Raw genomic sequence first — 23,932 nt, 5'->3', positions numbered from 1 at the left:
TTCAGACTTCCTTAGGGTGCCTATCATACCTAGAGGTAGCCGAAAACCCTGTGCCTGATGCTGTTGTTGTGGTTTGAGGTTTGAAAAATATGGAACCTGTGTGTGTAGGTAGGGCCAACATAAATACCAACCACATTCACCTCCAAGTGAGTGGGATCCCATTAACTTGGGCAGGGAACAGCCCTTTCCTGAGGCTCCAGGGCCAGAAGCCCAAGGCTGTCTCCAAGACAGCAGAGGCTCACGTGGGGTTAAGAGCGCGTCTCCTCCCCCCCCCCCCCCCGAGAAAAGGAGGCTGGAGGCCTGCAGGAGTAGAGAGCTGAGGGAAGCTGAACAGGGCGAGCAGCACCCTGTATGCCTTGGGCTGGGGAAGTTTGAGGACCTTTGTCTCACCAAGTCTCCCGGGGGCCCTTCCCAAAATTCTTTCAAGAGAGAAAGTAACACTTACAGTGCTGTCCATTGAGCTCCTTCTTCACGCCAGGCACTGTGCTGGGCACGGTGTGACATGAGCACTGATACTGCGGCCCAACCAATTTCATAGATTGGAAAACTGACACACAAAGAGATTTATTAACTTGCCAAAGGTAACGCAGACCCTTTGTGTAATAAGGCAAGAGGTGGCTCTGAATAGATGGCTTTCTGCGTGGCCGAGACTGAAGAGGAGGAGGCAGGAAGCAGACGAATGAGGGAAGCAGGGTGTGGGCCAGGATGGAGGGGCTGCCGCAACTCCAACAACTTCTGGAAACGGGGTCTCAGCCTGCGGGTCCCCAGCTTTGCTGACCTCCACACTTTCAGTGGCTCTGGTGTGGTCTACTAGGAGAGGGCTGGTCTCAGGACATGCACAACCAAGATCTGGAAAGAGTCGGGGCAGCGTGGGACAGGGGTCCCCGCTCAGGCTTCAGGATCAGGCCAAACTGGTCTCTGCTTAGCTCCATCACTTCCATGTCAGGTGTGACCGCAGCCCTGCCTCCCGGCCTCTCGAAAAATGATGGGTACAAAGTACTTAACACAAGCTGGCATCACAAAAGGGCTTCGTACATAATGGTTCCGATTATTAAGTCCTGCCCTGCCGTACAGGCTCTGAGACCTACTTGCTGTGTGACTTTATGCAGATCACTTCACTTCTCTAAGCTTGGGTTCCAGTGCATCTAGAATCCCAGTCTCCTGGCTGGAGAGGCAGCAATTCTGTTTCCGTGGCAACCCAGCTGCCTCTCAAGGGACCATCTGGATCACGTCACCCTGGCAAGGTGCTGCCCAGGCAACCAGGTGTTTGTGTTTTGCAGTGGAAGCTTTGCACGGTGCTAATTCCCCTCACTGGGGACAGGGTGGTGGCCAGGCAAGTAGCTAGAAGGAAGCCATGCCTGCCCTTGCTGTTCCTGGGCCCAGAGAGAAACAGACCCCAGAGCTGGGGAACTCTGGCCAATGACTTGCCTTGAGGAGCTATTAACAGTTGCTTCATTATATTCCGAGGCGGTTTTCTGGCTTGTTGGGGCTGGCCAGGTGGGAAACGATGCCTGGGGCTGGACTCCCGTAGGTAATTCCAAAGGACCCAGTTTCACCTGTTTGGGATGAACAGCACTATTGTCTCTAGCAGGAAACAGGCATTACTGGAGGTGGGGGACAGGGGATTAGGAGTCTGCCTTTGAAACAGACACATAATTATAATGACAGCAGAAACTTGGTGCAAAAGATAAACTAACTCACCTTCAACAGTGGTGCATGGGCACTCGTTTATGCACAGACGTGGTGACTGGCACTTAGGTAACCCTGGAGATTGCCTGTGCCCTCAAGGAGCTCACAGACCTGGATGTGCTTAGGAAAATCTGTCAGCACACCCCCATGATCAAAGGGGGAGCTGAAGAAGAGGAACCTCCTGGGCCGGCCACTTCCAGCAGGAAGCTCCCAGCCCAGACGGGGTTGGAAAAATGAGGGACAGCTCAGAGTCTGCCATCACCTCACACAGGAGAGCCCCTTGACTCTAAAACAGCCCACAAGGGAGAGCTCCGTCCCCTTTTCCAGACAGGGAAGCTGGAGCTCAGAAGAGTGAAGTCCATGCTCAGGTCTCAGCTGGGCCAGGATAGGAACCGGGTCCCTCTGCCTCCACAGTGCTGCTGTCCTGGTGGGAGCTTTGTTTCCTGGAAGCCCGAGGCCCCTGTAAGCTGAGCAAACAGTCTGCCTCTGTCCTTCAGTCTCTTCCTCTCTCTCCCTCCCGCTATTTCTCTGCTCCCCCCCCTTCTCTTTCACTCTCTCCCCCTCCTGTCCCCTTTCTCCCTCTCTCCCTCCCTATCCCTCCCTCTCTTTCCTGCTCTCGCCTTCATTGCCTTTGTCTCCCCTTTCCTCTTGGGACTACAGCTCCACAAACCATTGGTCCCACTGGCTGCAGCTCAGCTCTGCCCTGGAGTCACCTGCATCCCCTTGCCCTGGGCCCCAGGCTCACTGTCCACAGATGCCCCCGTTTTGCCCCAGAAATGCCTGCTGCTGTTTTGCTCTGCCCCCTCCTGAGCACCCTCAGCCGAGGAAGTGACATAATTGCATGTATTGCCATTTCCTCCAGGCTCCGTGTGGTCTCGAGCCCACTCTCAGATGTGCACCCCAGATGTTTAGAATCACTTCCTCCCAATTAAGCGTCTGCCGAGAGGCCAGGAGGCAGGGGGCCCTGTGTGTGAAGGGCTCACGTCTGCGCAGACGGGCTTGGGAGCGAGGAAATGGGACCTTGCCCTCCCCGCGAGCAGCAGGCAGGAAATGGTGCGCCGTGCGCTCCGTGGGGAAGCCGGGCGGCGGGGAAGTGTGGCCAGATAGACGTCTGCTTGCCTGTGAGCTGCTGTGGAAGTGAGGCTCTTGGGTGGTCTCCATGGGGAGACTGGTGTGCCACCCTCGGGGGACAGGGCTTCTGCATCTGGTTCTTCTCCTCCCACCCCAAATGGAGAGAGAACTGAGAGGAGAAAACCAAGAGATGAGAAGAAAGGCACTGCCCCTCTAGAGAGAGGACAGGGAGAGTGGAGGTGGCCTCACAGCTCAGGGTCTTTGTTCTCTAAGGCACTGGTGTCCTGGTCCAGTCGAGGCTGGGCTTTGTGGTCCCGAGGTCTCTCCTTGTGCAGAAAAGGCTGCCTCAGCTCAGTATCGCAGGTCCCCCGCGTGCACAGAGCCAGGAGGTGACACAAAGAGCAGTGGGATCCAGGAGGAAGACAGTGGTTGGGTCTGGGGGATCAGAGAGCCCAGAGCCCCCAACAGGACAGCCACCGTGCAGGAACCACCTGAGTGAGACCTCGCGAGACACATGCCCCAAACTACCAGAGCTTCCAATTCGGCAAGAAAACTCGTGAGGTTTTTGATGTTGTTGGCCACCTCTTGTTTAAGACCCAGCACTGGCCAGCCCGGCTGTGACTGCTGGCTGCCTCTCAGGGCCAGTGGAAGCATGGGACTTAAATCATTGAGGACCACGACAGAGACCGATGGACCCATGCTGATGGGAGGAGGAAGGGTCAGTGTGTAGAGTACATGGGACGGTGTCATCTTCACTTAATACAGAAAGAGGCCTCATGCCATCTCAGCAGAGAGGAGTGGTGCTGAGCAGCACCTGAATGGGGCTGGGGGGTGGGGAGGGGACAGTACCTTTGAGGTGTAGAAATCACCTGTGTGGCAAGTGTCCAGCCGTGGAGGTTGGCCACACTGGGCTTGCATCCTCTGCTGCTTTCAAGCTGTGTGACTTTAGGTAACTGACATCAATCACCTCTCTGAGCTTTAGCTGTGGCAGGAAATGGGGCTCCCCATACCTTCCTCCTAGGGTTGTTGGTGTCGAGGATTAGATGGGATGATGCGGGGGAAGCTGTGCCCTGTGTGTTGTGAAAACTCGGTATCTGTTTGCCATATCCCTGTCACTGGGGCCAAACTGGTAGGTAGAGAGTACCTCCCACCAAAAAAATCAGCTGTGAAAGGAAGAAGGCTGGGCTGGGGAGGAAAGGGAAGCAGGAGGACAGGGCCCTCTGGGAGAACATGAGGCCTATGGTAAGTATAAACAGTAGGTAGTATTGTTTTTATTGCAGCTATTACTCTCTGACGTGGATGTCAGAGTGTGGAGGGCCTTTTGGGGTCACCTGGCTCAACCCCCTATTTTTATCTGGGAGGAGACTGGCATGGAAAGAGGGAGCAGCCATCCAGCGTCCCTCATTGTACCAGGATGGGGCTAGCATGGTAAATACCACTAATCTCTTCCCAATACTACTAGTAGTACTGGTACTCTCAGGGCAGCTGCTATTGCTCTAATACTACCATTAATACTGCCGTGCTAAACTTCTAATACTACCATTATTCTACTACTCCTCCTGATCAATAAGGAGCTGACTCATATTGAGTCCTTACCCTGTTCCAGACGCTGGGCAAAATACTGTGTCTACATCCTTGCCTTTACAAAAATATTAAGAAAAAATTGATACTTAGACAAGCTAATTACTTGCTAGCTGCCACACAGCTAGCAAGTGGCAGGGCTAGAATTAGATCCATGCAGTCCTGCTCCAGACCCACGCACTTGAGTACCAGGTCAGACCACCTCCCAAAAGGAGGCAGAAGGCCAGAGGCTTGACAAGCTCCGAGTCCTGGACGAATGGAGGCCTAATGCACTCTGGGAGCAGGGCTGCCTTGTGAATTAGCCCATTGGGCAGCTGCCTCCGTCCTGCCTTGTCTCATGAGCCCTGAAATGCCACTGCTCACACAATTTTCGGGTGAAAGTACTTGTCCTTCTGTAAGTCAGCTTGTTCATTCGCTCTGTCACTTGAGGACAGCACGGGAGGGCCAGTGAGGCCAGGTCCCAGATTTGGGCAGTTTGCAAGCTGAGTGATCCTGGGCCTGCCCCTTCACCTCTCAGCTGTGGGATCGTATGCCTGCAGCCCCAGCTCAGGGCCTCAGAGTGGACCTCCTGTCTATCCGCCCTGGAGGCCAGGGTATCCAGACTGTGTGTCTGCCCTGCAGCATCACTTTAGTTCCCCTGTGGCACGGAGGGACTTCTTGCAGATGAGAGAGACCCCCACCCCCAAGGCTCAGGCCGCCAGAGATGGCAGGAACCCAACAGGCTATGTCTGGGAAAGACCCAGAATTTACAGCCGCTCACTCAGCAAGCAGGTATGGGCACCACAGTGTCCTGGGCCTGTGCTGGACGCTGGACAGGGTGAGCGCGGCGGCTGTAGCCCTTGCCCTCCAGGAGCTCCACGCTTGGTAGTAAGCACAGACTTGGAATAAATGCCCCCTCCGATGATGTAATCATTGTGATGGGACAGGTAGAGGGGACCACGAGCCTGGGAGCTTAGAGAAGGCTTTCCTGAGGAAATGACCTTAGCAGGAAGGCTCCAAGGAGAAAACATCCCCAGAGAGGAGGGTGGAGAAAGGCATTCCAGGCAGAGGGTACAGCATGTGCAAAGGCCTCAGGTGCAGAAATAATGTGGGTTCAAATTCCCTCTCTACTTCTTCTGACTTGGTGTCCCTGTGCAACGTGCTTCTCTCTGAACCTGTTTCCTCACCTTTAGAATGGGAAGAGGGACACCAGGTTCCAAGCCACCAGGAGGTTAAGCGATATGAAGGTACTGGTGCCTGGCACTGCTTCCCTGAATGCCGAGGCTATGTGGAGGCTGCCTCTTGGCTCCTGGCTTCCAACTACCCACCACCCAAGGTCTCTGTCAGTACTGGCTGTTCCTCAGTGCAATTAGGTAATTAGGCCAAATTCAATTACACACCACACTCCCGGGTCTGTCTGGGGCCCGAGGGGGGCATGGGCTCCCCTTGCTGAGGGGCACCAGTGTTCCCAGGGCTGCAGCTTTCTACCATGCATCCCCGAATACTGCCTGCATCCCAAATGAGGAAACTGAGGCAGGGAAGAGGCAGTGCTGCTTGGCCCCAGCCGTAGCATCCTAAGGGCTGAGATACCCAGGGCTGGTGGTTTTCCTTCCCTAAGCGCCCCGACCCAGGCTGCTGCCCGTGGCCCGCCCCGCCTTTCAATTCATCAAGGATGCCTGGCTCCTCACCCCCCTGGGAAGCCCCCCAGATTAGTGGGGTGGTGCTTCCCTGCCACCCTTGGATTTGTGGCAGTTTCCCTTCCCAGCTGCAAGCTGGCACCCAGACGCTGTTTAACTATGATTGGCATGTGGATTTTGGGGAGAGCATGCCTCCAATAAAGGTGGGCAAACCAGGGACTATAAGTGCCATTAAGGAACTTGCTGGAGGCACACAGACAGGAGCAACCCAGGTCGAGGGTAGCAGAAGGGTCCTTCCAGAGACCACGCATGAGACTTCCAGGGCCTTGAATGCCAATCTAAGGAACTCAAACTTGAATTTGCATCTTGATTTTGACAGCACTGGGGAACCATGCATGGTTCTAGACAAAGGGGTGACATGGTCCGATTTGTCTTTTAGAAAACCTCAGCAGGTAGAGGAGGGACCTAAGGGTCAGAGGTAGAGAAAACAGTTTGGAGACTATTTCAGGTGTCCACAAAGGAGACTGCTGGGGTGGAATTGTGCCATGGATAGAGGGAAAGAGATGAAAGGTGATTCTCCAGGTGTTTATTTCTAATCATAAAAATAATATATACTCCTTGACAACAATTAAGAAAGTTATAAAAAGAGTAAATAGCTGAAACCCCTCTACCATGGGGTAACAACTTGGTGAATGCCATTATTCAACAGATATTTATTGAGCACCTACTTTGTGCTGGGTACAGAGCCACCGGGCATATTGCAGTGATGAAACAGACAAAATCCCTGCCCTTATGGAGCTCCCAGTGTACCAAAAATGATATGCCTACAGATACACTGCCAATAAGTTCACAAGAATGGGACCTTAGTGGGCCCTCTACTTTGGAACTGGTTTCTTTGTCTTAAGAGGATTGCATATATTGTAGGTATCTTATCTGTCCTGCTCCGGCCTCTATAGGAAGTCAGTAGGGGTCAGCTCAGTAGTGACACTTCTTGGGGCCTTCTCAGCCGGACTTGGGGAGAACAGTGCCCCCAGTAGCAAAGAGAGATCCAGCACCTGCACTAGATGTCTTCACTGGGGGAAACTATGGCCAGAGAGAGACAGTGACCTGCTCTTGGTCACACAGCAAGCCCCCGAGTCTCTCTCCCAGGCAGCATCTATCTCAGTTGGGCACTTGGCGTCGGGCGGAGGAGTGTGCTGTTCCCACCTGCCAAGTTCAGCTCGGCAGATCCTGATTTCAACATCAGGCCTCCCACTCCTTGCCCTGCCCTGGCGGCCACTTTGGATTTTCCCCAGACAGACATTCCTACATGGCCTGTCTGCTCAAGTTCAAAGCCCCAGGGAGTGGGGGACACCTGGGACCTCACTGGGGCGTAAAGGAAACTACTGGATCCCTGGGCTGCCATGGGCTGGGAGCAGGATGCTGGAAAGAGGCAGGCATCTCACACAGGACAGTCAGGAAAAGAGGGAGGGGTGTGCAGCAGGTGCTGATGGACTCCTGATGAACTGTAATGGGCTTGGGAAGTCGGTAAGACTGCTCTACTGCTGCCCAGAACATACTGAGCGGCTCAGGCATGCTTCTCAACCTCCCTTCCTCTGCTCTTGCCTGTCAGAGCCCCCAAAGCAGAAAGGGCCTCAGGAGCTTATGCCTCCCACTGTGGGATTCCCTCTGCAATTCCATTCTCAGCTTACACACCTTAGGAGGCAAGGTGCTCAACACTACCCTTGGGCATCCCTGACTGTCAGCAGCTCTTTTCTTTTTTGAGCCCAAATCAGATGCCTCCACCCATCCTCCTGAGGTGTGTGACTCCCACTGTGGATCAGGAAGGACGCTGAGAGGTCCAGGGTCTAACCTCCAACCTCCCTCTGAGCAGGAGGAAGAGCAGGGCCGATCCTCTCCATGTGAATCCCACCTGCTTGAGCCCTTTAGAATAGTAAGCCCTCATATCTGCCTAGCGCTTTACAGTTTGGAGAGCATGCTCTTGAGACTTCAAACACAGCCCTGGGGCAGATGGCTTGAGGCTCTGGAACAAGCCAGGAGTCTTGGGTCTAGTCCTGGCTCTACCATTAATTTGCTGTGTGACTGGAGGAAGCCCTGGCCCCTCTCTGACCCTCAGTTTCCTTACTTGAAAAATAGGACTAGGGCCTCGTTAAGCCAAAGCTAAATGAGTTGATGGTTCCAAATGGGCAAGTAGAGGCTCTGTAGGGAAAAGTGCTGGACATATGTGTCATGCAAGATTAGGGGTCGTCAGATAGCTGCTGGGGCCAGCAACCATCCAACCCCAGTGTGCCCCTAAGCCTGCATTCAGCCTTGGGCCAGAGTGTGTATGTGGCCTTAAATTCTTCCCCCAGCTGAGCCCCATTTCTTCCTCTGCAAAGTGGACGACATCCTCCTGGGCCTGAGTGAGCCTTTGTCTGGGGAGCGTCAGGAGTGGAATTCGGCTACCCCAGTCCAGCCGGGAGGTGTGCTGCACAGCCAGGCAGGTAGTGAGACAGACAGACAGCTTCAACAGGAAAGGAAATTGCCTTTCCAACTGCAGGGAGCTTATGTCAGTCCAACCCAGAGGCCGTCCGGAAGCCCCCTGTCAAAGCTGTGTCCTGGGAGAAGCAATAAAACCCCAGGACTGCTGAGGCATGGACATTCGAGCTGCCTTGGCTGTCCCTCGCCTTCAAAGGCGACTCCAGAAATCAATGGGAAAAGATTCATTAGAGGCCTGGGTGTTGAGCTCCCCACCACCTCCGGCAGCCCCTTTGTTAGCCTGCCTGAGCTTCCTGTCTGAGCAGGCTGCCTCCACTGAGAAACAACCCGTGTTCTTCCCGACAGCAGGCTGGGGACCTCGTCTCTGGGTTGATGACAGGGGGAGGCAGGGCACACTGACCCTGCTGCTCACTCATTCATTCCTGACTCCCTCACTCATTCAGGCAGTTGGTTGTTATTTCATTCATACAGCAAATACCATACATCTGTCTGGCATATTTTAAGTGCTATTGATATAACCTGCACAATAGGGACAAAAGTCACTGTTGACACTGAGTTTGCCTTCTAGGAAGGAAGACAAAGTGAACAAGAGAAGTGACTGACATACACCAGTCATAAACGCTAAGGGAGAGCCAAGTCAGGAGCGTGTTGTAGGAAGTGTGGGGAGTGGCTGCATTTTGGGCCAGTGTGGCTGAGGAGGGCTCCCCTGAGAAGGTGTCACCTGGGTGGAAGTCTGCAGGAGATGGGAAATGAACCTGGGACCTGGAGAGCTGCCTGGCAAACCCCGAGGGTGTGACTGGGGCATCGGCAGCCAGGGGGGCAGCAAGGCTGGAGCAGAGTAAACTAGGGGAGGAAGTGTGCTCAGGGAGGTGACGGGGCCAGGTCATGTGGGTCCTGTGGGTCAAAAGTACTTGGGTGTTTGCACCGACTGAGCCAGAGCTGCAGGAGTAAGGGATTGGAGCCGAGGAGTGATGTGCCCCAGCTTCTGTTTTCACAGCGTCACCATGTGTATTAATTGCTAGGGCTGCCAAGACAAAGACTCACAGACCCGGAGGCTTAAACCACAGAAGTGTACCATGTACCGTCTCACAGTTCTGGGGGCCAGACATCCAAGATCAAGGTGTCGTATTGGCACTGCCATCCCCCCTCTGAAGGCTCTAGGAAGGGTCTGTCAGGCCCCTTTCCTTGCTTCTGGTAGCTTCCTGACATGTGGCTCCGGTCTTCACATCACCTCCCTGGGTGCATGTCTGTCTCTGTCCAAATTTCTGCTTTTTACAAGTCCACCAATCATATGGGATTAGGGACCACACTAATGATCTCATCCTGTTTCCAAATAATGCCATATTTACAGGACTTCAACATCTTTGGGGGGACACAGCTCAGCCCATGACACCACAGCCCCCAGCCTCTAGAGTGTCATCGCTCTTATCTCCTTCCGCCCTCCCTGGGGCCTGGTGTTAGGTGTCCTCACTCCCTTTTTAGAAATGAGGAGGCGGAGGCCCGGGAAGCCTGAGTGACTTGTCCAGGGCCACCAGCTAGTCAGTACTTGTTTCCTGAGTCTCAGTCTCCAAACCCAGGCATGTCCCCTCCCTTCACAGCTCTTTAACTACAGGGGACATGGACAGTTCCTTCCTGATCCACTCTGGCCTCTACCTGCAGGCTTCTCTGACCACAAGACACCCTGGTGGCTGAGTGGCTGCGGGCATCCCAGTGGCATGGGCAGCCTTGGGGGTGGCCACCTTCCCAGCTGAGCACATAGAGAGATGGACACTGAAGCCACCTTAGTGACCATTTTGTACCTGGTACCTGGGTTCCCTCCCCTACTCTCTGTCCTTCAATAGCCTCGAAACTGTAGGGCTTCTCGAAAGTGCCAAAAGGAGGTGTGGGGCAGGGATGAGTTTTGTTTTCTTAATGAAACGATTATAAAATTTGGGCAGAAGCCACATGCAGACTTCCGAGAACGCAGTATGAGTTTAGGATGAGGGCCCTGCTACTGGGTGAATCTAGGAAATGGGGGGTGGGGGTGCAGTGACAGGAGGAGGAGTGTCTCCTCTATCATGTCCCCAGACTTGCCTCAGGTAGAGTCCTAGCCAACCTAAAATGTCAGGTGGATGCCAAACACAAAAAAGAAACACAAAGAAAGGAATTATTTCAGTGTATGTAAAGTGTGCTGAAAAGAATATAAAACAAGATTTGGGGACACTGGTTCTCATCCCAGTTCTCACTCTCTATGTGACTTTGGTGGTCCCTCCTCTGGACCTTGGATCCCATCTTGGAAATGCAGTCCAATGGTGACTGGTGCACTTGCAGGCAGGTTGCTGGGTGGCTTAAGTCCTTCGGCAAGTCGCCTAAACCTCTCTGTGCCTCGATGTTATTGTCTCTAGAATAGAAACAATAATCCCACCTTATCAGAGGGGGCTGTTGGTGAGGATGGCCTGCTGATACTTGGGAAGTGCCTGGACGCATGCCTGGCAACCAGGAAGCACTCTGTCACCTGTCACCATGCACTCCGTGTTATTACAGACAGAGGAGAGGCCTGGATCTGGCTTGGGGCCCCAGCTCTATGTCCCAAGTGGGAGTGTGCCCTCCTGCTGTCCCTGTGTGTGGGCAGGGTTCCAAGTCCTGGTGGGGACACCTGCACTGGCCAGGAGCTGAACCTCAACTACGCCTTCCTTCTTCAAGACTGTACATGTAGAATCAAGGAGGTTGACCAGGTGAGCAGAAGGAAAAGGGGCAGAGGGAATGTCATTATCAAAAGACACAGGAGTTTGTGCCTAGTCCCCTCAGGTGAGAGGGCAGGAAGCCCCAGAAAAAGGTGCTTGGAGGCAGAGCCCCTGAGTCAGCACACACCTAATGCAGCTCTTGAGCTGTCAGTGAGGCAGATGCTCAGGGCCTGTTACCCTCAGTGTGTGTGTCTTTTTATGACTCCTGCCCTGTGCTCCCTGCCAGGCATTTTGAAAAGGACCAGTTGTGTGAAGGTGGATGGCCCAGGGCCTGAGCTCATGCCTGTCACACTCACCCCCAGAACTGCCCTTCCTGTATACCTCCCTCTCCCTCTGAGTGCTCGGGCCTGCATGGGTGACATCTTTGAGTCCTTGGATCCTTGTTGAGACCTACTGAGTCAGCAAGGCCTGAATCAGGAAGACAGAGTGCCAGAAGAGCCACCTCTTGGGTCCATTGTTCTGCCTCTCCTCCTCCTCCTCCTCCTCCTCCTCCTCCTCCTCCTCCTCCTCCTCCTCCTCCTCCTCCTCGAGAGGGAGCTTGGCTTTTGTATGCCCCCAGGCCTCCCTCCACACAAAGCTCTGCACTGGGGTAACCCAGCCCTGAGCCACTTTCGACCCCAGGGTGACCTACATACTAGGTGGCTTTGCTCTTTTTCTCCTTACTGTCCTGGACTGCTGGTTCAGGGTCTGGGAACCCCATCCCTCTGTAGGTGAGCTGGGGGTCCTGGAGGAGGCTCCCCCAGCATCCCAGACCCGACCCTAGCAGTCCCCTCCCCCATGGCCTGGTTGGCCTGTGAAGGTGGGCTCCGCAAGACAGGCTCCCCCTGCGGGGGGAAGCATCCTCTCTCACACACCTTCCTGCCTTCCCCGCCGCAGTGCTGTGATTTATTGGCAGCCCCTCCTCGACAGGGCCCACGACAGGAGCAGTTCAAACACCGCAAGAAAAGCCACCCGCTATTGATCCCCGAGACAGGCTTCCCGAGGGCTCGCGGGCATTCATCAAGGAGTCAGGGCGCTGGGGCACAGCTCTCCCTTTTTTCTTCCTTTCTTTTGCCTCCCAAGTCATTCCCCGTGGCTGGGCCCCCCTCACCGAGGTCACTCGGAGAGCTCTCAAGTGACTGTGCGCAGAGGTGGAGCGCTCCTTTGTCTGCCGTCCCTTCCTGTAGATCCTTATCAAGGCAGGCGCCCAGGGGGTGGAACAGCCCACTCTGGGCCCCAGGCTTTTGAGCAAATCTTTGGAAGTTAGGAAAGTGGAGTTGGAATGTGGATGGAGTTAGTAGGGAGAAGCCTTTCTGAAGCAGGAACTGGTTGGAGTACCCGGATTTCCTTAGGCTGGGGACTAGTATTAATTAGAGCTTGCTGCCAATTGGGCAGAGAGGTCCTTGAATACGGCTGAGCCGACCTTGCAATTAGCATGTAAAAACCTAGCTTAGACTGGTGAATGGATGCTTGAAAACAATTTGTTTTCCTAATTATGTAAATCGGCTAGTGGAGAGTATTTACCTGAGGGTAGAGGGGTCTTACCTGGAGAAAGTAAAAAACCTTAGGTCCCAGGCCAGAGCAGCTTAAATATTAGCATATCAGTGCTCTTCCCCTACCCTACCCTAGGGCTTTTCCTTGAGTGAGTCCCTGGAAGGTGGGAGAAGGGGGCGATTGAAGCTGTCTCCTTAGTTTCCCAGGCAGTGTCACCAAATCAGTATCCCTCTGGTGTAAACTACTCAATTCCAATACAAATTCTGGCTCAACCTATAGGAGCTGTTTTCTGAACTCAGTGCCTGGGCCTGCCCACATAGTAACAACACATACAGAGTATTTCAAGGAGTTCCAAACTTTGGGTCTTTGGTGGCTCAGAAGGCACTAAGGATCAGGCTACTACTGGGAACTAGCATTGCACAGAACTTCTGGGAGGGGAGGTTCCAGGAAAAAAGTGATCTAGTTGAGGTCTTGGCTATTTGGATTCTGTATAATAGAGATTTGAGCCCTGACATTATGTTGAAACCAAATTAATGTCAAAAACCTGGTCTGAGGGACATCTCAGTGTTTTCTTCTGAAAGGTGGGCCAAATTGTCATGCCCATCTGTTTCTGGCTTTGGAGTATGTTGTCCTGGGGATCTGCAATGGGGACTGGGCCGACCAAAGAAAGATGGGAGAGTTCTCCCTGGGCCACAGGGCTTTTCCCTTATGGGATCCCAAACCCCTGTGGGGCTGCTTGGGAGGGCAGGGCCCAATGAATGTCTCAGTGGATAAATGATTATCCTCAAGGAAGCCATTCTAACCCAGCATTTGAGAAGTCCTTAGAGGAGATGAGGTGAGCAAAGCCTGGAATTTGTGCAGAGCAGAGAAGTCCCTTTTCCCCTGGCGGCCCTGAGCTTGGCCCCACAGGAAGAGAATGCCAGTTAATCTCTCTTGCAGGGAGCTAGTTCTTGTCCAAAAGGCAGCATGTTATAAAGCCTGAAGTAATCCATTTAACCATCCCCTCAAAGAGAAAACCCCCAGGACAACTGCATTGCCCAATGCCAACCCCAAAAGTGGTATTTCCAGTGTCAGTGGGTGGGATTAGAGCCTGCTAGCCGTTTATGTCAAACATGGAGCAAGAACATAATTTCTAGATAAGTGATTTGTCTCGGCCACTTCCAGGGTGGGCAGTAGGGCAGACAGGAAGGTTTAGATGCCAGCCAGAGGCTCAGACTGAAAAGGGTGGGGGTGGAGTATCCTGGAATGAAGTCAGGAGGAGCAGTGTCAAAGGCTGGTGGACCTGATCCGTTCCCCCGAGGTGGCGAGGAGTGCAGTGCAGGGCACTCCAACGTAGAGATTTTAAGGCTGGTTCTGGCTACATTTACTTAGGGTGAATGATGAGGTCCCACTTACCTTCCTAATTGTTTGGGGCAGCTAGGTCACCATTCAAGAAACTTTCACTGGCAGGTGGGCGGGGCTGGGGGAGGGAGCTATAAAATACAGCTGCTGGGAGGAGGGGTATAGTGCTGGGAAGCGCCCACGAAAGAGGGCGCGGTGAAGAGCCCTTTAGGGTAGGGCCGCGGGTGGGCTCCAGGGGTGTCTGCGGTGTGGAGGGGTGTGGGGTATACAGTGGCTCAGCTCAGCTTAGTGCCTGGAGCTCATGCCACAGACAGTCTGGAAGGAAGAGGCCATGGCCACCACAGGATGCAATGTCAGGAAGGCAGCAGCTCCCGGGGCGGGGCCGCAGGCAGCTGCGGCCCCCGGCTTCCCTACCGCCGCTGGCTCCAGGGCACAGGAGCTCCCCGGAGTCGAGGAACTCAAGTGTACGTGCGCCCCCTCACCCTGCCCCGAACTCCACGCTCGGGGAATCCCAGGGATAGCGGGGGCCCCTGTGCCTGGGAAGATGCCGCGCCGCCTGCCTTCTCCGCCCCTAACCCGTTCCGAAAACCCTTTAAACCGAGGTCGAAATCCGGATACCCCACTGGTGCCCCGCCCCCTTCCCTCCCCCCGGCGGTGGCCGCCTCTAGGCCAATTCCATCCTCCGCCCTCACCCCGCGGGGGACCCTCATTAGCGTGACCACTTGGGAAGATTCGCTAGGGCCGGGCGGGAGACACTCGAAGTCATCCCCCACCAGCGCCCTCCCGGAGCCCCACTTGCACAAGTATTGCTTTCAATTAATTGCCCGGGGGGGGGGGGGAAGGGGGCCCGGCCGCCGCCCCCGCCGGGAGGCTGGAGCGCCGCCGGTCGGGCGGTGCGTGAGCTCCGCGGCGGCGTGCACCAGCACCACCCCTGCGTGCAAGTTTGAAATGTGAGCTGCCTCCGATTCATACTCGCTGGTGCTCACTCGCAGCAAAGTGGCTGGGCTGGCGGTCTGCGCGCGAGTGAGTGCGGGCCGCGGGCTGGGGGCGGGGGTGTGGGCGGCGAGGCTCGGGGGGCGGGCAGGGCGCGCGCGAGCCGGGGCTCCCTGGAGACGCCGAGGCAGGTCTGCTAGCCTTTCATCTTCCTCCCGCGCTCCTCCTTCCTCCCCTCCCCCTCCCCCCGCCGCGGCGCGCCCGACCTCCCCCCGAGCCCCGGAGCCCCACGCGGGCGCACGCAGGGTGGGTGGTCGCGCCGGCGGGGTCCCGGCGCGCGGCGCAGGGCGCAGGCCGTGGGAAGTTTCGCTGGCGCGCCCCGTGCGCCCCCGCCCCCCGCGCGCCCCCGGCCCATCCCCGTCCCCGGAGGGCTGTCGCTTGCGCCCGGGCGCGCGGCTGGCTGCCTCTTCGGCGGCGGCGGCCCCATTAGCGGAGCCTCCGCCTGTGATTGGCTTCGCCGGGGAAGCTGGAGACGGGCGATGAATAATTGATGTGTGCGGTGCGGTAGCCGGACGGCGGCGGCGGTGGCGGGCAGCAGCGAGCGGGAGCGCGGGAGCCGGAGCGCCCTCGGAGCGGGCAGCGCCGAGCGAGCGGGCGCCGCAGCTGCCGGGGCCCCCGCGCTGCCGCCGCCGCCACCGCCGCCGCCCGGGCGCGGAGCGGGGATGCAGGCGGCGCCCGCTGCCTGCGTGCAGCCTTTGTTCGGCGCCGGCTGAAACCTGCCCGGAGTCGCTCGCCGCGGCCGCCCTCGGCCGGGCCCCAGCCCACCGCGGGCGCCAGGGCGGGACCGCGGCCGGTGCAACTTCCAGGTAAGCGGGTGGCTGGAGGGGTCGGCGCCCGGTCGCCCGCGGGCCGGGCCGGGGCCCGGGCTCCCTCCGGGAACGGGGGTGAGTGTGCGTGCCTGTGTGTGACAGAGAGGCCGGTGCATTGTGGGTAGCGCCGTGTGCTGCATGGTGCCAGCCCGAGGCTTGACCGCGAGAGTGGCACCGGCGTGCTCCCGGCAGTTTTGTGCACCCATAGAAGGGCCCCTCATTTCTCCTCGGGGCCTGGCGCCAGGGTGCTACCCCGCACCCTCTCCCGGAAGGTAAAGTGGTGGCTCTCTAGCAGACATTTTACAAGGCTCAGTTCTCAATAGGCTCCTATTGCAAAAATAGGAATGGCCAGGAAGCCTTCCTCGGAGGCAGCGGCCAAGGGCCCTTAACTTCAAGCTGCTCCTTTGTCAGGATGCAGCCCTAATGCTAAAAGCGTCTGAAGTGTCCGGAGATTCCCCAGCAAGGAAGCTGGTGATGCCACCATTGCCGCCAGGGCACTGTTTGGAGAGGTGGTAGGTGCAAACCAGACTTCTGACAAGTGTTTGCTGGGAGGCGGGCTGGAGGTGGAGGAGAGAGGCAGGTTTGCACTAGAGAGCAGGAAGGGGCCTTTCTAGGGTGCCTGACACCAGGCTATAAAGATTTTCTTTAAGACCTTGGAGAGTGGGTTTCTCATATCACTGCCCTGGGGCTAAAAGGTTTGAGCACATGGTTTTGGTGTTGGATCTTATAAGCCTTGTTTCCTGTGGTACTAGTTAGGTCCCAATTCCTGGATCCAACTGGAAACCAGGTTGAGTGAGACTAGAATTGGTCAGGGATTTGACTTTCCTTGCCCTAACCCTTTGCTCTAGTGGAGGGAGGTGGCACCTCCTTAGATGGGCTCCAGGAGACCTTCATTCTCAGGGTGGGGGCTCGGGTCCCCTGCCCTTAACTGTCAGGCCAAACTGCCAGATGCGCACTGGGCATGGCTGGTGGCTCCTTCAGCAGAAAGGTTTTATGGGGCAGTTGGTAAGCAGTTGGTGCCAGAGTGCTTCCTAAAGGCCCATCCCTGAGAGTGGGCCAGAAATCTGGCCAGGGAGTGAGTTGGAGAGAGCAAGGTGGTACCACCCTGAAATCAGGGTGACCCCAGATGATATATAGGGCCTTAGGTCCCTCCAGTTCTGGGGCTCTGCACATGAAGCCCCTCTCCCATCCAATATACAGAGCAAAACGCCCTGAGCACCATGTGGGGGTGGGGGGGCTCAAGGCAACAGGGAGTCTTGGGGTCCACGCGGCTACTAATATACCTTTTCCCTTTTTTGTTTATTAGCCAGACAGTGACAACCCCCCAGTTAGCTGGATTCAGGTCCCCTCCTGAGCTATTTTTACTCTGAACTTCCTCAGTGAGAAACCACCAAACAGCAATGCTTTGGTGAGAATCTGGGTCTTTACCGGAAGCAGTAGCCTGTATAGTCTGAGACATGCTTCATAATGCTATCCTCTGGACGGCCTCCCCATCCACCAGAGCCCCTTCACCTGTCTCTTGCCTCTTGGTTCTCACCACAGCCTGTGCACTCAGGACTTTGGGGCCCCAGTTTCAGATAGGGAAACTGATGGGCCTGAGACCAACCATCCAATAAGGATGGAGGAAGCCAGTTATCACTGCGACTGGAGCAAGGCCTTGACTGTGAGCTCCATGCAGGCAGGGGTCATATGTCACTCATCACTGTCTACCCCAGTTCCAACCACAGTGCCCTGGCAGGTAGTAGATACTCAATAACTGCTGAGTGACTGAGTGGAAAGCTGGTCCAGTGCTATTTTCCCTATAGGAGTGGGGTGGCGCTGGAGGAATTGAAAGAACACTTCTGAGAACTAAGAACCCAGACCATGCTTAGTCTCTGGGAACTCTAAGATGAGCCCCTAGTCTGGTGTCAGCCAGTCAGACTGAGAGAGGCTCTCCCACAGATGTTCAACCAAAGTCCTGCCTGGGAGCTTCTGATGGCTCTTTCTGGGTCATGCCTCAGAGAGTAAGGATGAGGGAGCTGCATCTAGAACTATGCAGTCCAGTATGGTAGCCACTCTCCACATTTCAAGTGTTCAACAGCATCATGTGGCTAGTGGTTATCAGACTGGGCAGCTCAGATTATAGAGTGTTCCCACTGTGGCAGAGAGTTCCACTGGGCAGCTTTAGCCTAGAAGGATGGAGATTTAGGACAGAAGTGAGCTGAGGACACTAGTCCAAAAGCCCACAGGTGTGACAGTACAGGGTGAGTCTTTTTGACAAAGGCACCTTCCATTTCCTTAGCACTGTTTTTTGACCGCCTCCCTGTGAGGGGAGTATAGATAAGCCAGGTGTTCCCATTTAGCCCAGGAGAAAGCTGAGGTTCAGTTTTGCCCAAGGTTACCCAGGAAGTGGCATGAGGCCCACGTCTCCAACTCCTCTGCCAGGGCCCTGTCACCGAGCAGAGGTCAGCTAGGGGGCAAGGGAGGGCAGCCATCCCAAGAGCAGCCTCAGACCTCCCTCAGGACTGTCTTGGTGCCCGGTAGGCGTCAGCCTCTGTGAAATCATCCATCGATCGGGCTGGAGAGCCAACTCAGCTCCGGGTGCCCGGGAACAGAGAGTTCTGTGCCGGCAGAGCTAGAAGGAGAGGGAGAGGGGCTCTCTGGGCAAGGCAGGTGTTTACCTTGATCAGCACGGCTTTGGCCCTGAGGGAGAGGCTGGCTCTTCCCCACAGGGAAGGACTCTGTCAGTGGGCTGTGGCCAGGTTCATTAACACCCCCCACACCCCACACCCCCAGAGAGAGGTGCGCAGGCCCCAGCCCGAGGGGAAGAAGAATTTGGGGGCATTTGCTCCCACCCTGCCAGGGCCTGCTGCCCCCCATGTCATGGCCCTTCGCTGTGCTACGCTTCCCCCAGAAGCCTCAGCTGCGGGAGGAAAGTCTCCAGGGCCTGGCAGAGAAGCAGCAGCCTCACGAGGGAGCCTGCTCTGGGAAAAACAAGGCCCCTTCCCTGGAAGCACTTCAGCTTCTCAGGGAGCACCTGGGTCACTAACCGCAGGCAGGGGAGGACAGGCAGCAGGCTGCCTGGATGGCGAAGGGACTTCCTGCCCCAAGGTCACCCGCAGCGCAGGCCTGAATGAAGCTAATGTCTTCTCATGATGTGCTGCAAATTCCACTTTTCCATTCAGATAAGGTTTAATTGTGCCTTCAGTTTCCTGCTCCGGCCCTGAGGTGAGGTCACTTTGTCTCTGGCCTTGTCCTTGTGTCCAGAGGTGCACACCTCTGCCCAGCATCAGGCCTCACTGCAGCTTCTAGCTTCCCTTGTCCCTGAGCTGACTGGAGGGGGGGTCTGACTAGGGGTGACTCTTGGCCAGTGATCCAAGCACACCTGAAAGTGGCTCTTCAAGGCCCATCCAGTGGAGCTTGAGGGATAAGAGGACCTCTGGTGACACTGCCAGGTTCCCAGTCTCAAGTGTGGTAGGGGTAGTGTTCCCCAGAGTCTGATTTGTCCTGTGTGCCCTTCAAAACTGACTCACCCCCGCCTCCCAGAGCATTAGGCTGGGCCTGCCAGGTAGTCTGCCACCCTCCTTCCTGAGCAGGCTCAGGAAGTGGTCCCTTACCTCCCTCTCAGTAGCCCCAGCCACGGCACCCACTCCTGCTGGGTTCTCCCACTGCCCCCACCCAACCATGGGATGAGGCCAGGCCTTTTGAGTGCCCAGCCTGGGGAAGTAGTGGGTACTTCATGCATGTGTGATGAATTAGGGACTTTAGCCGGGACACCCACATTCCGGGAGGCCCAGGCTCCCTAGTCACCTTGGTGATTCAGTAGTTCTAGGGTAAGGCCCAGCCTCTGTGTTTGGGCTTTGGCTTTACAAAGCTTGCCCAGATAATTCTGATACTTCGTGGAAACATGGCTCTCAGGACTTAGCCCTTAAGTGATCATATCTGTGCCAAATTAGTGTGTGACCTTTGGCAAGTCACTTCCCCTTTGGGGGCCTCTGTTCTCATCTCTGTACTGAGAACGTTGCTGTGTTCTCATCTGTAAAAGGAAGACTGCTCTCCAGAGTCCGACTATTCATCTTATGCTAGAGTGTGTGTGGTCAGGGAGACAAAAGACAGGAACGAGCGTCTGAGGGTACAGTGGGAAATATTACGGTACAGCAGGGCAAGGAGAATTGAATGAGCAGAGGCCCACACCCCACACCCTAAGAGCTGTAGAAAGAAGAGGGGGAAATGCTGACCTTCAGGCTGGAGTGGCCAGCAACTCTCCCCATGTCTCAGAGAGTAAGGATGAGGGAGCTGCATCTAGAACTATGCAGCCCAGTATGGTAGTCACTTGCCACATTTCAGACGTCCAACACCCGCATGTGGTTAGTGTCTATCAGACTGGGCAGTTCAGATTATAGAATATTTCCAGTGTGGCAGAGAGTTCCACTGGATGGCTTTGGCCTAGAAGGATGGAGATTTAGGACAGAAGTGAGCTGAGGACACTATTCCAAGAGCCCAGGTGGAACTTGGTTTTGGAAGTGGGTAGGATTTGGGTGGGAGGACCTGTAGGTGCAAAGGCTGGGGAATCAGGAGAGGTATCCCTCCAGATGACTTTGGAGTGAGTGTGGGAAGTGGAGTCATTGCTGAATGCCCACTGGGGAGCACAGATTTTATCCCAGAGCAGTGGGGAGCCACAGAGGCCACTGGGCCTCCTAGGGCTTTCAGGAGTGGTTGTTGCTGAGTTGTAGGCAGGAATCCATGCAGGGAAGTGGAGGAGCCATGCGAGGTCGGAGGCTGCTGCGGGAATGCCCCTGCCTCTGCTGACGCAATGGAAAGCCTGTCTTGTTGCAGGGTTCCTGTTTTGTGGTTGCGCATGGTGGGGGGCAAGGGAGCCAGTTCTTCTGAGGAGCTCCGGGAACTTGGTGGAACTTGTCCAGACCTCCCCTTGGCGCCTTCTGCTCTCTCCTGGAAAAAAGAGCCATATTTGTGGAGTCTGTCCCCAGCCTTTCAAGGGTTACAGCAAGGCCTAGGAGGTTTTAAATCAATGTGGGCGTTTCAGTTCCCCAGGGCTGGGACTGGAGGGGACAGGTGACAGGGACCGGCCTCTGGGCTTGTGGAGTTTGGCCTCCACCCTCTCTGTGCTTCTTCGGTCAGAGCCTAGGGCAGCGGGAGATTTATGGGCACCCTGTCCGCCTCCTAAGGTTGTAATCAGGTTGGTGATTCACAGATTTAACAGGTTCTGGTTTAGCCCTTACATGTAGGAGGGAAGGCTGTGAAAATGGGGAAAAGGGGCACGTTTCAGAGGGAAGGGGAAAAGGACCCAAGGCGCCCTTCTTTTTGCCTCCTCTCCATCCACCTGCTTCCAGGCCCTGCTCCAATGTCACCACCCAGGAGCCTTCCCTGGTCCCCCGCCCCCAGCACACACACACACATGGAACCCTGTCTCCTGGCATTTCTTTCCACGCCTTTGTACTTCCAGGACCCTAAATCTGGCAGGGTCTGTTTATGTGGCTATTTGCCCACCAGGTGTTGGCTCCACTAGATTGTGAGTATAAGGATGGGACACCCATGACTTTGTCTTAGTACTGGGTGCTCAATAGATGTCTCTTAAATAACCACCCAGGGCATTGGTGGGTCATGGCGAAGGCAGCACCCAGGAAGAGATGAAGAGGCCCGAGTTCTTGGCCAGCTCTGGCTTTCCAAATTAACCATGTGACACACGGGACCCCTCTTCGCTGTCCTATACAGCCACTAGCCACATGTGGCTCTTTAAATGTATATTTGTAAAAATTAAATGAAATTAAAATTTCAGTTTGTCAGCATCACACTGGCCACATTTCAGGTTTCAGTAGCCCCATGAGACGGCGCAGCGGTGGAACATTCCCATCAGCACAGGAAGTTGTGTTGAGCAGTGCTTCGCCTGCGGGTCTGTGTGAGGGAGGCTCTGTCATCAAGGTTCCACAGGCAGCAGGGTCCCAGGGCCTGAAAGAGAGGACTCTGCCTGCCCCCCTGTTAGCAGCTCCGGTCCCTGCACCTTCCCCCAGCCTCCATACACAGGGCCTGGGCCTTCTTCTGGTCCTTTTTGAAGCACAGGGCCCTGAAGGACCTCCCTGCCCTGCCCCCTGGGGCTCTTAAAATGGGGCCACCCAGTGTCTTTCCTAAGACAGTGTCAGGAGTAATTATGAAACCCACATCTGTCATTTACTGGGTGACTTTGGGTAAGTCACTTCTATAACCCTCTTTCTTCTAATCAATAAAATAGAACTGCCTATAGCTGCCTCTGCCTAGCACCATTGTAGTGGGGCGTAACTGAGATGGGGCTGAGAGGGCTTAGCTCAGTGTCTGGCACATAGTAGTTGCTCATTTAGTGGCAGCTCTCATTACTAACCAGTTTGACATGATTCTGCACAGCAGACATTTAGCTCCCAACCCAGCTGGGCTTTGGGTTTCTGTAGAGTTCCCGAGCACGAGAAACTAGATTCTCCCTTGTCCCAGCTCCATCTCGAGCCTCAGTTTCCTTGTCTGTAAAATCCTCCTCACACTGTGTGTTGTGAGTAGACAGACCTTGCTGTGTAGTGTGGAGGGCGGGCCACCCAGGAGAGCCTGAGAAGAACAGCGGGGGAGAGGGGGATGCGAATGTCCCTTTTTCTGTCCTGATGAGAAGCTGCAGGTCTGTCCCCAGTGGCAACTGTCTGGGAGGTCCCGGTGTATGTCCCAGCCCTGAGGAAGTACACATGGGCCAGCACACACACCCACTCTCATTTCCCTCTTGGGGAAGTCTGCACTGTGGACCTGAAGCCCTCTGGTGACTTGCACAAGAACTTCTCTTCTCCCCTCTGAGGTCCACGGAGAGTTTGTTGGGGTCTGTGAGCCCCTAGATTGTGCAGGGTGCATTTTCTGGGTAGAGGGTTCATGAGCTGTGCCACGTTGAAGTGGTTCTTGGGATAAGGCCCAGGGGCCAAGCCTGGCTTCCAGCTGTCCAGAGGGCTCCAGGAAAGGAACTCAGCGACAGGAAATTCTAGGAATTGTGCTGCTTCCTCTCTCACCCTAGGCCGTGACACCCATCTGTGGGCTTGGCACTGGGCTTGGTGCTTGGTGCTGGATTCCGGGAGGCAGAGCAGGGCTCAGCCCGGGCCTGGAAGACCAGACTGCATGCAGGGCGAGTGCAGGGGCAGATGGGTGGGGGCTGGACATGCCCAGGGAATGAGGGGTTCCAGGTGGGAGGACGTGGCCCTCCTGTGGTTCGCCTATTAGGGGCTGGAGCCCTCACCCCTTAGAGATTTCTCCTCCCAGGTATTGTTCACCATTATCTCTCCCCATCCTCTACTATCCACGTACTAGGACCTCTAACCCTCTCCAAGCCTCAGTTTTTTCATCTGTAAAATGGAATAGTACCTATCTCGGGTTGTGGGAGCATTAAAGAGTACACTCCACCTAAAGCTCTGAAAACAATGCTAGAACTTGGTCAGCCCCGAGGAAACTGCCCTGTCATGGGTCTCCTTGCATTTTTGCGAGGCCTGTTCCACTGGGGACGTGTCCTCCTGCTTTCCTGTGTTGTAGTCCTCCATCACAGCCAAAACTTGTCAGAGTGCCCTCAGCCTCCACCCTCCCACAAGCCTGTGTGGGTGTCTTTACTCCAGTACATCAGGAATGCTCTTCCTCGCTCTCCCCTGCGCCCCTGCCTCCCCTCTGGGGCCCCAGGCGCTCTTGGCTGAGGCTCAGGGCTCCCTCAGTGTTTGCTAAGAGAAACTTGTGGCTTCTCTGCAGGGCGTGAGGACAGCTTGTATAACACTCAGTTGTGTCTGCTTCTCATTTGCTCATGAAAGGCCCTGAATGCTCCTGGGCGGGCCCAGAGTCGCCCTGGATGGAGCATACACCCACTGTCCTGGGAGCTCAGGGCAGCAGCACCCAAAGCAACGAACACCCCCCCTCCACACACACACACACACACACCTTACCAAACTCAGGGCAGCCTTAACCATTGGGTATCAGTAACTTCTGGGTGTCCTCCCCCATCCCAGGGTGGCAGCCTAGCCCAGGGAGGGGGCTGCCCAGAGCTTCCCTTTGAGAGCAGAGGCTCTGCTTCTTCTGTCCAGGCCACTATGACCCTTGAAACAGGGATGGATCCTCCACCCTCTGTGCCCCTGCCCAAAGCCAGTGAGCGGCAGGCAGCCCTGGTGGACAGGCTCCTGCT

At 55.6% G+C, this 23,932-nt stretch overlaps 1 protein-coding gene across 6 annotated transcripts in view; it reads left to right on the top strand.

Annotated features, from left to right (window-relative positions):
- ZMIZ1 (zinc finger MIZ-type containing 1) overlaps positions 1-23,932 on the top strand; it is a 220,876-nt gene that overhangs the window by 139,603 nt on the left and 57,341 nt on the right. The window contains exon 1 of one of the 6 annotated variants that reach the window (XM_081157617.1): positions 14,960-14,995. The exons of 4 other annotated variants lie outside the window; for them this stretch is intronic. The gene's annotated coding sequence lies outside the window, so the exon portion shown is untranslated. Of the gene's footprint in view, positions 1-14,959; positions 14,996-15,481; positions 15,772-23,932 lie in introns of those variants that run through there. One more of the 6 variants, XM_081157618.1, reaches the window with a different exon arrangement.

Source organism: Miniopterus schreibersii (assembly GCF_964146895.1).
Source record: "Miniopterus schreibersii genome assembly, chromosome: 14".
NCBI lineage: Eukaryota > Metazoa > Chordata > Mammalia > Chiroptera > Miniopteridae > Miniopterus > Miniopterus schreibersii.
The sequence above is the reverse complement of the archived record's forward strand: the minus strand, read 5'-3'. Positions and strand labels throughout refer to the sequence as shown.